This window comes from Ipomoea nil, unplaced genomic scaffold (assembly GCF_001879475.1).
Source record: "Ipomoea nil cultivar Tokyo-kokei standard unplaced genomic scaffold, Asagao_1.1 scaffold3213, whole genome shotgun sequence".
Lineage (NCBI taxonomy): Eukaryota > Viridiplantae > Streptophyta > Magnoliopsida > Solanales > Convolvulaceae > Ipomoea > Ipomoea nil.
This window is the reverse complement of record NW_017619641.1, coordinates 474261-486151: the sequence shown is the minus strand read 5'-3', so window position 1 is coordinate 486151 and position 11891 is coordinate 474261. Positions and strand designations below refer to the sequence as shown.

General features: G+C 37.5%; 1 pseudogene; it reads left to right on the top strand.

Annotated features, from left to right (window-relative positions):
• Nucleotides 1-1409: 1409 nt before the first annotated feature.
• Nucleotides 1410-7341, top strand: LOC109168698 (annotated as a pseudogene).
• Nucleotides 7342-11891: the final 4550 nt, after the last annotated feature.

Here is an 11891-nt window from a genome sequence, read left to right as displayed (position 1 = left end):
GCCTGTTGTTGGACTATTTCCACGAGGAAGCCCCCGGGAGTGGGAAGTCCAAGTTTGTGGCCAATTGGAAGAGGCTGGGGACGTGGTTTTGGAGGCAATTTAGGGATACGATGGTGATGACCGTTAGAAGGATTAAATATGAAGACAGGATGTATTTATTAGTCTAATTGGAGTTGTTTAAGTCTTTGGTTGTCTACTTTCAAACTACACTTCAATGCATGCTGCTTTAATTTGATCTATTTATTAGATTGTGTTTTTGACAAACTGACAATATAATGCCTTGAAACTTTTGTTTTTGGGTGCTTACTTTGAAACATATTATATGTATGTATGTATGTAATAATCAAATTTAATTTAATTTCACACTACCCACACATTTTGTTTTCTTCCTGAGAATTGAAGCTGCCTCTATTACAGTGACTGGCACTGAAAACACCTTTAAAACCACTTATATGCTTCTCAGTCATGCCTAGTTAGGTTTTAGTTACACCACCCATTCTATATATCATCATGGATATATATGTTAGTTATATATATTGCTGTTCTGTATTTTGTAACTGGTAGGTCAGGTTCATGTTGTTGATTGGGATGTACCTGAGCAGGCATCTGGCCATCAGGATATGAGAGACGAACCTCAGGTGTTGTTTGGTGTAGGCTGGACTTATTGTGGATTGTTGAGCAATATAATGTTTTTGTTTTCCTATTTTTGACTAAAATCTCTTTGCACTGCAGGCTGGAGGAATCTATGTTAGGTTATTCCTAAAGGATCCAAAGAGACTTTTGGAAGGACTACTAGATCAATATCTATCATCCATTGCTGCCACACACACTATGATGCCCAATCTGTTGACCCATCAGCTAGGTTCAAATACTCTATTGGAGAAGATGCGAAAATGCTTGCTTTTGTGACAAACACTCATTTTACTTTATGATGGTTCCCAGTTTGTCACTGCTAAGCTAAATTTGCGGTCACTTTAGCACCTTGGTGATTTTCCCCAGAAACTATCCCAACATTCTCATTCTCTATATGAATACGCTCCAATGCCACCAGTGACATACCCAGAACTGAAAGATGAAATGTGGTACCATCGCTATTATCTTTGGAATTTATGTGATGAGGTTCGATTTCCTAATTGGCCTATTGTTGAGCATGTTGAATTTCTGCAGTCGTTGCTGGTCATGTGGCGTGAAGAGTCAACACATAGGCCCATGGATCTTTCTGAAGAAGATGCTTAGCTTGTAAAATATTAGAGATTTCCGATCCTTAGATGAGGGAGGTATCACGAGATGCTGCGGGCTGCTAAGAAACAATTTGAGACAGACATACATGAGATTCCTAATATCTCAAAACAGATTGAGAACATTGATGAAGAGAAGCAAGCGCGAAGCACCAATACAGAAAACTTGCAATGAAGTATCATCCAGATAAAAATTCTGAAGGAAGGGAAAAGTTTCTGGCTGTGCAGAAAGCCTATGAGCAATTGCAGGTTGTCACTTTCTCATGGTTTACACTAACCAATAGTTATTTTTGCTAACTTTAAAAGCTATTAAAAGAGAAGTTGAATACTGGGATCTGATGAATGATGAATCTATTAGTTGTACCCAAGTATGCATATAAAATCTCTTTATACGAGAAATTCACAACACTTCATATCTTGAGAAGTCATTGGTATTCAAACATTTCAAATTTGATGATGGTCTATGAGGAATAAAATAGAGGAATATCTAAATACTAAGAAAACACCTAATGAGGAAAATGTAGAAAGCTATTATGACACAATCATAATAGTTCATAGGCCTTAGATTATTATGACAGGCCAAATTACTTAGCAAAGAAATATAGGCTATAATAAATTTCTTCTACCTCGCGTTTTTTTTTTTTTTTTTTTTTTTTTTTTTTTTTTTTTTTTTTTTTTTTGGGATATTGCATTTTTGGTCCTTGAGTTATGCAATATGCACAACTAGTTGTTTGTCTTTGGATGACCACTTTTATAAATGTAATCCCCCTACAATGTTTGTTTTTTTTGTTCTTTACACTAATGTCTCTGCATCTTTTGTTTGCCTTTGGGTTTAACTTCTCCAAAATTGTACTCAACCTTGACCAGTTTGGGGATTGTTTGGTGGAGGCAAATGGAAGACATAAAGGCAAAGGACAAAAAAGCAACATTGAGGGGTGAAAACACAATATTGTGACACAACTAAGGACTATAATTAAAAAGTAGACCAATAGGGACTGAAATGACTAATTGTGCACAACTTGGGGAGAAAAAAATGCACTAATACTTTTTTTTTTTTCCCTTCTCCAAACTAGTAGTTTCTATGGTCAAGTTGTATAGCGTTTTTGTTTGAATTGTAACTTCTCTTGCAGCTCATGCACTTTAATGCTGGTGCTTTTGAACTATTTAGATTATGTGTTTTTTGACAAACTGACAAAATGCTTTGAAACATATTGTATATAACAATCAAATTTAAAATTCATTTATTTCCTTTAGTTAAGCAAAAGCTTCCAGCACTGCCTCTGGTTATATTGAAAATATATTTGGCTCATCAAGTTTATTTGTCATTCTAGAATATGTATTCTAAAGATGTGTGGTTTAGTTTTCACTGTTAGCTCATGAGTTCAAGCCTTGGAAACAACTCTTTGAATGCAAAGTTTGTGTATATCCCTTGCATAATTCAGACCTTTTATGTTGCTATTTGCCTGTTATGGATGGCTAATTTATACCTTCTGTCATGCTAGCTATTGACTTTGTGTCATCTCTGTTTTCCTTCAAGTTTTACAAATAAGTATTTTGAACTTTGATTTAGGTGTGCATCTTCTTCACTGAATGGTGAAGAGCTAGTAAGAGATGGTGGAATAAAACTACTTGCGAATCTTCTTTCCCGTTGCATGTGTGTAGTTTGATCATCTACCCCTGCAAGTGAACCATCAACTGTCATTGTTACAAATGTGATGCAAACGTTTTCAGTTTTAAGTCATTTTGAGAGTGCCAGAGCTGAAAATTTTGAATATTCTGGACTAGTTGATGATATTGTACATTGCACTGAACTTGAGCTCGTTCGAGCTGCTGTTGATGCTGCTCTTCAGAGCATTGCTCATGTCTCGGTGGACTGTGTCTTTCAAGATGCCTTACTTAAAGCCGGGGTCTTGTGGTAAGATAAATTTTCAGATCTTCAAGCCTATGTGGCCTGTGTTAAGATAATATGTAGAATGTTTCCGTCTTTTTCTTTTCATTCAAGACTTTTGAGAGGCTCTATGTGGATAGTATTCTGTAATCTTTTACGTCTTTCTAATCTTTTGATTTGAGTTCTATACAGCAAAACTAAAATAGTCGCTTATATCACCATTTCTTTCTTTATATTTCCTTTCCCTGAGTTGTTTGTCTTAATAGTTGACACCTTCACTTAGTTTTCTTCCTGAGAAGCTGGCTCTATTATTCCAAGAACTCTTATTGTATTATTTATAGCCTGATATTACAGTGACTGGCACCGAGAAGACCTTTAAAAAGAGTAAAACCACTTATGCTTCTCAGCCATGCACTTTGAGGATTTATAGAACCTGGTTTAGGTTTAGTTGCACCCATTCTATCATGATTTGTTATTGTTCTGTATTTTGTAACCAGTAGTCAAATATGTTATGTACTTGGGTAGCCCAGGTGGAGCTTATTGTAGAAGAGCTTTTCTGACTAGCTTCAATTGTGAAGGTGCTTGAAAAGGGCCTTTTGCTTCTCATTTGGCTATAAAAGCATTTGTATTGGCATAGCTTATGTTTTCTGGAGTAGATAAGCTCCAATAAGCTGTAGGCCAGACAAACACTCAGTAGTTATGTTATCTGGGTTACACATTGTTTTCCCTGTGGTCATGGAATACGGAACTGATGTTATGGTGTTGACTTTGCTTTAGGTATCTATTACCGCTGTTGCTTCAGTATGATTCAACTGCTGAGGAATCAGATAAGTCAGAAGCCCATGGTGTTGGTGAAAGTGTTCAGATTGCCAAGAATTTGCATGCTAAACGGGCAGCTCAGGCATTATCAAGGCTTAGTGGTTTGGCTACTTAAAGCTATAATGAGGCTGCAGCTGATGCCCTTAAAGCTCTGCTGACACCAAAACTTGCAAGTATGTTGAAAGATCAATCACCCAAAGACTTACTGTCTAAACTAAATACGAACTTGGAGAACCCTGAGGTAATTGCTATAGATCTCGTGACTGTATTTAATGCCCAAAATGGATTTTCTCCATTCATTAAATGAATGTCATTTAGGGTCCGTTTGGAAAGCAGGAAAATGACTTCTGAAAAATGTTTTCTGGAAAATGAGTCATTTTCCGGAAAACATTTTCCTTTCCAGTGTTTGGTTGCATTATGAAAAACTGTTTTTCTGTGTTTGGTTCATTTTCTGTGTTAGATTGCCTCTGAGAGACTTCAGGTGGAATGAGATTTCCATTTGGAACCTAATCCTTAATTAGTTGCACTGTACTTCTGATGTGCCTTTTATTCCTGATTGTAGATCATATGGAACTCTTCAACGCGAGCAGAACTATTAAAATTTGTTGATCAGCAGTGTGCAAGCCAGGGACCTGATGGTTCATATGACTTGAAAGATTCACATTCCTTTGCATATGAAATACTGTCAAAAGAAGTGTTTGTTGGACATGTGTACTTGAGAGTCTACAATCATCAACCAGATTATGAAGTCAGTGAACCCGAGGCATTCTCTGTTGCTCTTGTTGATTTCATATCATGTCTAGTCAGTAGCCAGGTTTCTGTAGGGTCAAATGTTCCTCTGAGTTCCCCATCCCCTAAGGCACCTGAGTTTGAAATTGATGAAACAAATGAATTATCTGATGAGCAGAACTTGCCTGATAATAATCCTTCATCACCCTCTGGTGGGAAGTGATGAAAGAGGAGGAATTTGAATTAATAATTAAGAATCTTCAGTTTACTCTGGTTGCTCTTCAGGTACAAGTTTCAATTATTTGCTTTATGGTAAGATAAATGTTAATTTGGGATTTATAATATTTTTATTTCCTTTTCCCAGCATCTGTTGACTGGAAAACCGGATTTGGCATCAGTTTTTGCTGCAAAAGAAAAGTTATTACCACTTTTTGAGTGCTTCTTTGCAAGGTTATCAAGGCGTCGCCTAGGCGTCTGGGCGGTGGAGACCTCCTGCCTAATCTGCTCGTTTGGCCTAAAATGGGCGAGGTGAGCCTGGGCGTCGCCTAGGAGCTTAGGCGATGCCTTTGGACGCCTATCCCGGGTTCGACCCGGGTTATGTTACTAAAAAAAAAAAAACTACGGAATTAAAACCCTAGGCAGTAAGCTCAGATACGCAGTTCGCAACTTCAACGACTTCGCGACTTCAATGTTCGACTGCTGCCTTCCGCTTCGACCTCCGGCGACCTCACAGCTAAAGGTGTAAAGCTTCTTCCTCTTTTTTTTTTTTTTTTTTTTTTTTTTTTTTTTTTTTTTTTTTTTTCTCTTCTTTTTCTTCTTTTCTCTTCTTTTTCTTCTTTTCGTACTACTGTATATATAACTGTATATATATGGGTGTAGAGTGTAGACTGTGCTCTTCTTTTTCTTCTTTTCATATAGTATCTCAAGCTTGGCACTTGGCATGTTGGCAGTGTGGGTGTGTGACAGTGTGACATTTGGCCTTTTTTTTTTTTTTTTTTTTTTTTCTTTTCATATACTATGCTTGGCAGTGTGCTCTTGCTGTTTATTATAGGTTGTTTATTTTTTGTTGACAGGTTATGGAGGATGAAAGTACTTATGATCCATCAAAGGACCCTAAAAGAAAGGCTAAGTGCCTAAGTCTATTATATTTAGTACTAATTGTTATATATATATATATATATATATATATATATATATATATATATATATATATATATATTACTCATCGCCTAGGCGGTCGACGGCATCTCGCGTAGAAAGTCTGCCTTGATAACCTTGCTTCTCTGTTCCTATTGTTTCGACAACCAATATTCCTCAACTTTGTTTAAGTGTGCTTTACGACACATGCTCCCTGCTTGAAGGCAATTGTTGCTGATGAATCTAGTCTTCTCCTTTTATTGCAAATGCTACACTCCTCACCAAATTGCTGTGAAGGAGCTCTCCATGTTCTTTATGCCTTCCGCTTCGACTTCCCACCTCCAGTGGAGTGGTCTACATTCTAGAACTACTCCTTCCTTTGCAAAGTAGGTTGTTTTTGGCTTCTCATCCATGTTGAAAATCCCACTGTATTTACAATGTCAAATGATATTCTGCAGAAGAAGTTCCTCTACAGCAAAGAGTGGCAGCTGCCTCATTACTGGGGAAGCTTGTTGGGCAGCCAATGCATGGTCCTAGAGTGGCAATAATGCTGGCTAGGTTTCTGCCTGATGGCCTGCTATCTGTCATCAGGGATGGACCTGGTGAAGCTGTTGTGAGTGCGCTTGATCAAACAACAGTGACTCCAGAACTTGTGTGGACCCCAGCAATGGCTGCATCATTGTCTGCTCAAGTTGCAACCATGGCATCTGACCTACATCGTGAACAGATGAAAGGTTGTGTTGTTGATTGGGATGTACCTGAGCAGGCATCTGGCCATCAGGATATGAGAGACGGAACCTCAGGTGTTGTTTGGTGTAGGCCTTATTGTGAATTATTGAGCAATGTTTTTTTTTTTTTTTTTTCCTGTTTTGACTAAAATCTCTTTGCACTGCAGGTTGGGGGAATCTATGTTAGGTTATTCCTAAAGGATCCAAAGTTTCCTCTTAGAAATCCGAAGAGATTTTTGGAAGGACTACTAGATCAATATCTATCATCCATTGCTGCCACACACTATGATGCCCAATCTGTTGACCCTGAACTCCCTCTGCTTTTATCTGCAGCATTGGTGTCCTTATTACGAGTACACCCTGCTTTTGCAGATCATGTCGGATATCTTGGATATGTGCCCAAACTTGTGTCTGCAGTGGTATATGAAAGCAGAAGAGAAACTATGGCATTTGAAGAGGTGAAAGATGCTGATCATTCGAATGAAGCATATGAACCAGAGGATGGTTCTGCAAAGCTCCCATCACCAACTCCACAAGAGCGTGTGCGTCTTAGTTGCTTACGAGTCTTGCATCAACTTGCTGGATTCTCAAGGACTCAAGTGAGTATATGCTCTATGGATTCTCAATGATATGAAATGCTAGATTTCTCATGTGTATGCCTTAACCTATCTCATCTTCATGTGCATTACTTTGTTTTTTCTTATACTTGCTGCTTCTGGAAATGGGTATGAAATGCCAGGTAAGTCTGTATGGCAAGCATAAAATTGATATTCATGCCATTATTGCATTTAGTGACATATTTCCTGTTAAGTAAAGTATTTAATATTTAATTTGTTGATTGGCATCAGGTTTAGAATAGGTTTATGCTTGACCAAATTAGGATTAGGGACATGTTTCACATGTAACCACTGATAGCATAATACTTAAATACAAATTGTAATGCCAATTCTTCAAAGTGTTATAGTTATGTTGCTCTTCCATCTTGTTTGGTTATTGATAAGCTATTCAATCTCTTTAGGGCTGGTCTTGATATACTTCTTGCTCTTCTGGATTGGAGAGCAGGGGGAAGAAATGGACTATGCTCTCAGAGTCTCAGATGAAGTGGAATGAGTCTGAAGCATCCATCGGCCGAGTACTTGCAATTGAGGTGCGTAGATTTAGATAGCAGGATTGCATCTGTATGGTTCATGGTCCATTTGTATAGTAGAAATGTCCATAATCATTTCCTCACAAATGGGTATCTCTTCTCTAAGATATTCATGCATTTTTGTGTTTCTGATTTCTGGTCCCCTAAGTGGGTCTTATATTATTTGTAGAAGATGTGGATCATTTTCTCTTTCATGGACCACATTTTTAACTTGCTTGTAGTACTGAGACCATATGTGACTGCTTTTTCTTTTGACCATATTTATACAATCCGTATTTTTGTTCACTCCATTGCAACTACACTGAAAAGGTTTTAATTTCCCCTACCTGTTGCAACATCCTCTTCAAAAATGAACACAGTTTGTATAGAAGAATTCTGTACAGTCTAGTCAGTCTCTCAATGTCTCTTTCGCGTTCCAGAAGTAGACCAAATTGAAGGGTTGTTGGTGCAACCTTTCCTGTTTAATTTTTTTTTTAAATCTTTTTTTTTTTTTTTTTTGATGTAAAGAGAAATTGTGATCTGTAAATCACATGCCTATGCTAGTAAGAAATATGTGCAGTGATGGGTGTATGGATGGATGTTATTGTTTTCTGCGAGTTGCAAATTTTCTACTAATAATGGAGCCTTTTTTTTGGGGTGAGTGAGATACTGCTGTTCTGTTCTTGCTTCCTGTTATCTAATTTCTTTCTTCAATTCTTCATAAGAACCTCTTGAGATGCTAATTTCGCTTTTGTACCAAGTTTTAGTGGCACTTTCACTAATAATGGTGCACCACTTTAGAACTTTAAAAATGTACAATTAAACCCTCAAACTTGTAATAATGAGAAGGCGACTAGATCTGGTCGCTCCTTCACCGGAGAAGACAACCGCCAGTTGTCTTCTCCGGTTAGGCCACTTATTATTATTTTTAAATTTTTTTTATTGTTGCCGGAATTGTTTATTGCCAGAATTATTTTTGGCAATGTTGCCAGAATCTGGATGACTAGTTATCTCAGATGATTAACATGCTATTGGGTTTAGACGTACCAAAATAACAAGTTCGAGTGTTTAATTGTATCTTTGTAAAGTTTGAGGATTTAATTGCACTTTTGCCTATAATTTAAGGGTGCATTTGACCATTTTTCCTTTATTTTTTCATTTCTGGTCCTTTTGGCAAAGTTATTATTATTATTATTTTTTGTTTGGCAAAAGAGTCAAATATGTCTACTTATTATTTGTAACTGTTCAATTAACTCCTTGGTCTAAAATAAAATTTAATTTGAAACTTTCTAAAATTCATGCATTTATCATTTTTCCCATGTTCTATTAGGTTGCTAGTTAATATTAAGCTAACATGAAAACTTAATTAAAAAAAGGTTGTTGACATGAAATATATTAAGACTATAAATTAAAAGCAAGCAAATCCTATTAACTCCGTCTTCTCAAACCCATCTTCGACTTTTTTTTCCAGCTTCATCTTCTCAAAACTGTATTAGCTTTGCTCATCTTTTTGGTTTGGAATGTCTTCATCTTTTGCAATATTTATAATACAATATAATACAATATTTATAGTATACTGTATCATAAAACTTAACAGAAAAAACAGACATAAATAAAATGTATAACCTTCATCCACACTTATTATGTTTTTATTTTAAATATAAAACTTTAAGAATAAATGTGAACACAATAAATACATTTATATTGCTAATTTGACAAAATTATTTCCCTACTTCATTTTGCTAATCTCATTTGAGCGGGGAAATTTTTTCGCTACTTTATTTTGCTAATCTCATTTGGGCGGGGAAATTTTTTATCTACTTTATTTTGCTAATCTCATAGATAGATAAATAGAAGATAGATTTGTTTAATTCTTTAGACTAGACTAGATTGAGGTCGATTTCTTTGTGGCCGCCCTGCCTAGGTTTTGGAAGAAAGTTCTAAGGTCATCTTCAATGGCTAAAAATGATAGGAGAAAGAAGAGGAGAAGGGTTGGAGGGGAGAATGAGGGGAGGGAGAGACAAAAGCCGCCGAGTGATGACAAGGACGAGGGTGGTCTGAGTGAAATCCCACCGCCATCGCCGTGCTTCATGGAACTCCCGGACGATCTGAAGCTGAAAATTATAGGCAAACTGTCTGTACTAGATATTGTAGGAGTAAGGGGCGTGTGCTCGGAGTTGCGAAGCTTGGTTGCTACAGATTCGTTCTGGGAGCTGCAGTTGTTGGACTATTTCCACGTGGAAGCCGCCGTCGGGAGTGGGAAGTCTAAGTTTGTGGCCCATTGGAAGAAGCGGACAAGGAAATGGAGGGAATTTAGGGATGCGACAGTGATGGCATTTAGATGGGTTAGATTTGTATACAGGATTTAATAGTGTAATTGGAGTTGTTTGAGTCTTTGGTTGCCTACTTTTGTCTGGTTTCAAACTACTCTTGCAGCTCACGCACTTGAATATGGAAAATACTTGGTGTACTCCCATTTTAAACTCCCAACTTGGACTCCCTCTCACATGCTCTTGATGTAGACATTTTTCTGTGGACCCACATGATGAAAATAACCAATCCTGGATTGCCACCTCAGGGAGTATAAATGAGGGAGTAGAATTTTGGGAGTCTATGTAGTAGAACTCAATGATGTTAGCTGGTACTTTAATTTGACCTATTTATTAGATTGTATTTTTGACAAACTGACAATGCTTTGAAACTTTTGTTTTTGGGTGCTTACTTTGAAACATATTATATGTATGTATGTATATGTAATAATCAAATTTAATTTAATTTCACACTACCCACACATTTTGTTTTCTTCCTGAGAATTGAAGCTGCCTCTATTACAGTGACTGGCACTGAAAACACCTTTAAAACCACTTATATGCTTCTCAGTCATGCTTGCACTATAATTTGAGGATTTAATTAAGGAACCTGGTTTAGGTTTTAGTTACACCACCCATTCAATATATATATATCATTATGGATATATATGTTGTTTATATATATTGCTGTTCTGTATTTTGTAACTGGTAGGTCATGTTGGTGTTGTTGATTGGGATGTACCTGAGCAGGCATCTGGCCATCAGGATATGAGAGACGAACCTCAGGTGTTGTTTGGTGTAGGCCAGACTTATTGTGAATTGTTGAGCAATATAATGTTTTTTTTTTCCTATTTTTGACTAAAATCTCTTTGCACTGCAGGTTGAAGGAATATATGTTAGGTTATTCCTAAAGGATCCAAAGAGATATTTGGAAGGACTACTAGATCAATATCTATCATCCATTGCTGCCACACACACTATGATGCCCAATATGTTGACCCGTCAGTAATGCATACCAAATCTGTGTTGTATGCTCAATCAAGTAATCTTATAATCCTTGTGAACAGGATAAAGCCTATTTCTGTATCACCATTATTGTCAATGTCTATAGTAGAGGTTCTTGAGGCAATGATTTGTGAACCACACGGCGAGACAACTCAATATACAGTGTTTGTGGAATTATTACGTCTAGTAGCTGGGTTACGCCGTCGCCTGTTTGCCCTGTTTGGACATCCTGCAGAAAGTGTGCATGAAGCGGTGGCTGTCATTATGCGTACAATTGCTGAAGAAGATGCTGTTGCAGCTGAATCTATGCGTGATGCTGCTTTACGAGATGGTCCATTGCTGAGGCATTTGTTGCATGCATTTTATCTTCCTGCTGGTGAGCGGCGCCAAGTCAGTCGGCAACTTGTGGCTCTTTGGGCTGATTCTTATCAACCTGATCTTGATTTGTTATCTAGCGTTTTACCTCCTGGCCTTGTTGCGTATTTACACACAAGGTCTGCTACAAATTCAATGGAAGATTTATCTAATCAGGATGGCTCATTACTGAGCAGGAGACAGAGACGGCTTCTTCAGCAGAGGAGGATCCATCCTGGAAAGGGAATCACATCTAATGGACATCCTTTGCCTTCTGTTAATAACTATGGAGTTGGTAATCAACCACAGCACTCTAGTGCTGTTCCTTTCAGAAGTTAAGATGGTTATCAAAAGGCTGCTGTAGAACCAACTCCTGGACAGATACCGCCAATGCATTCTTCTGCAGGTAATGTAGGTGAAAGCATCCGAACTGAGGCATCCAATATTGGTCTCCTGCAAAATGAACAGTCTGCAGTTCTTTCTTCTGGTGATGCTCTTTCAACAAGTACATATGAATCAGTAGAACCGTATTCTGCAATTGTGGCTAGTTCTGATGCA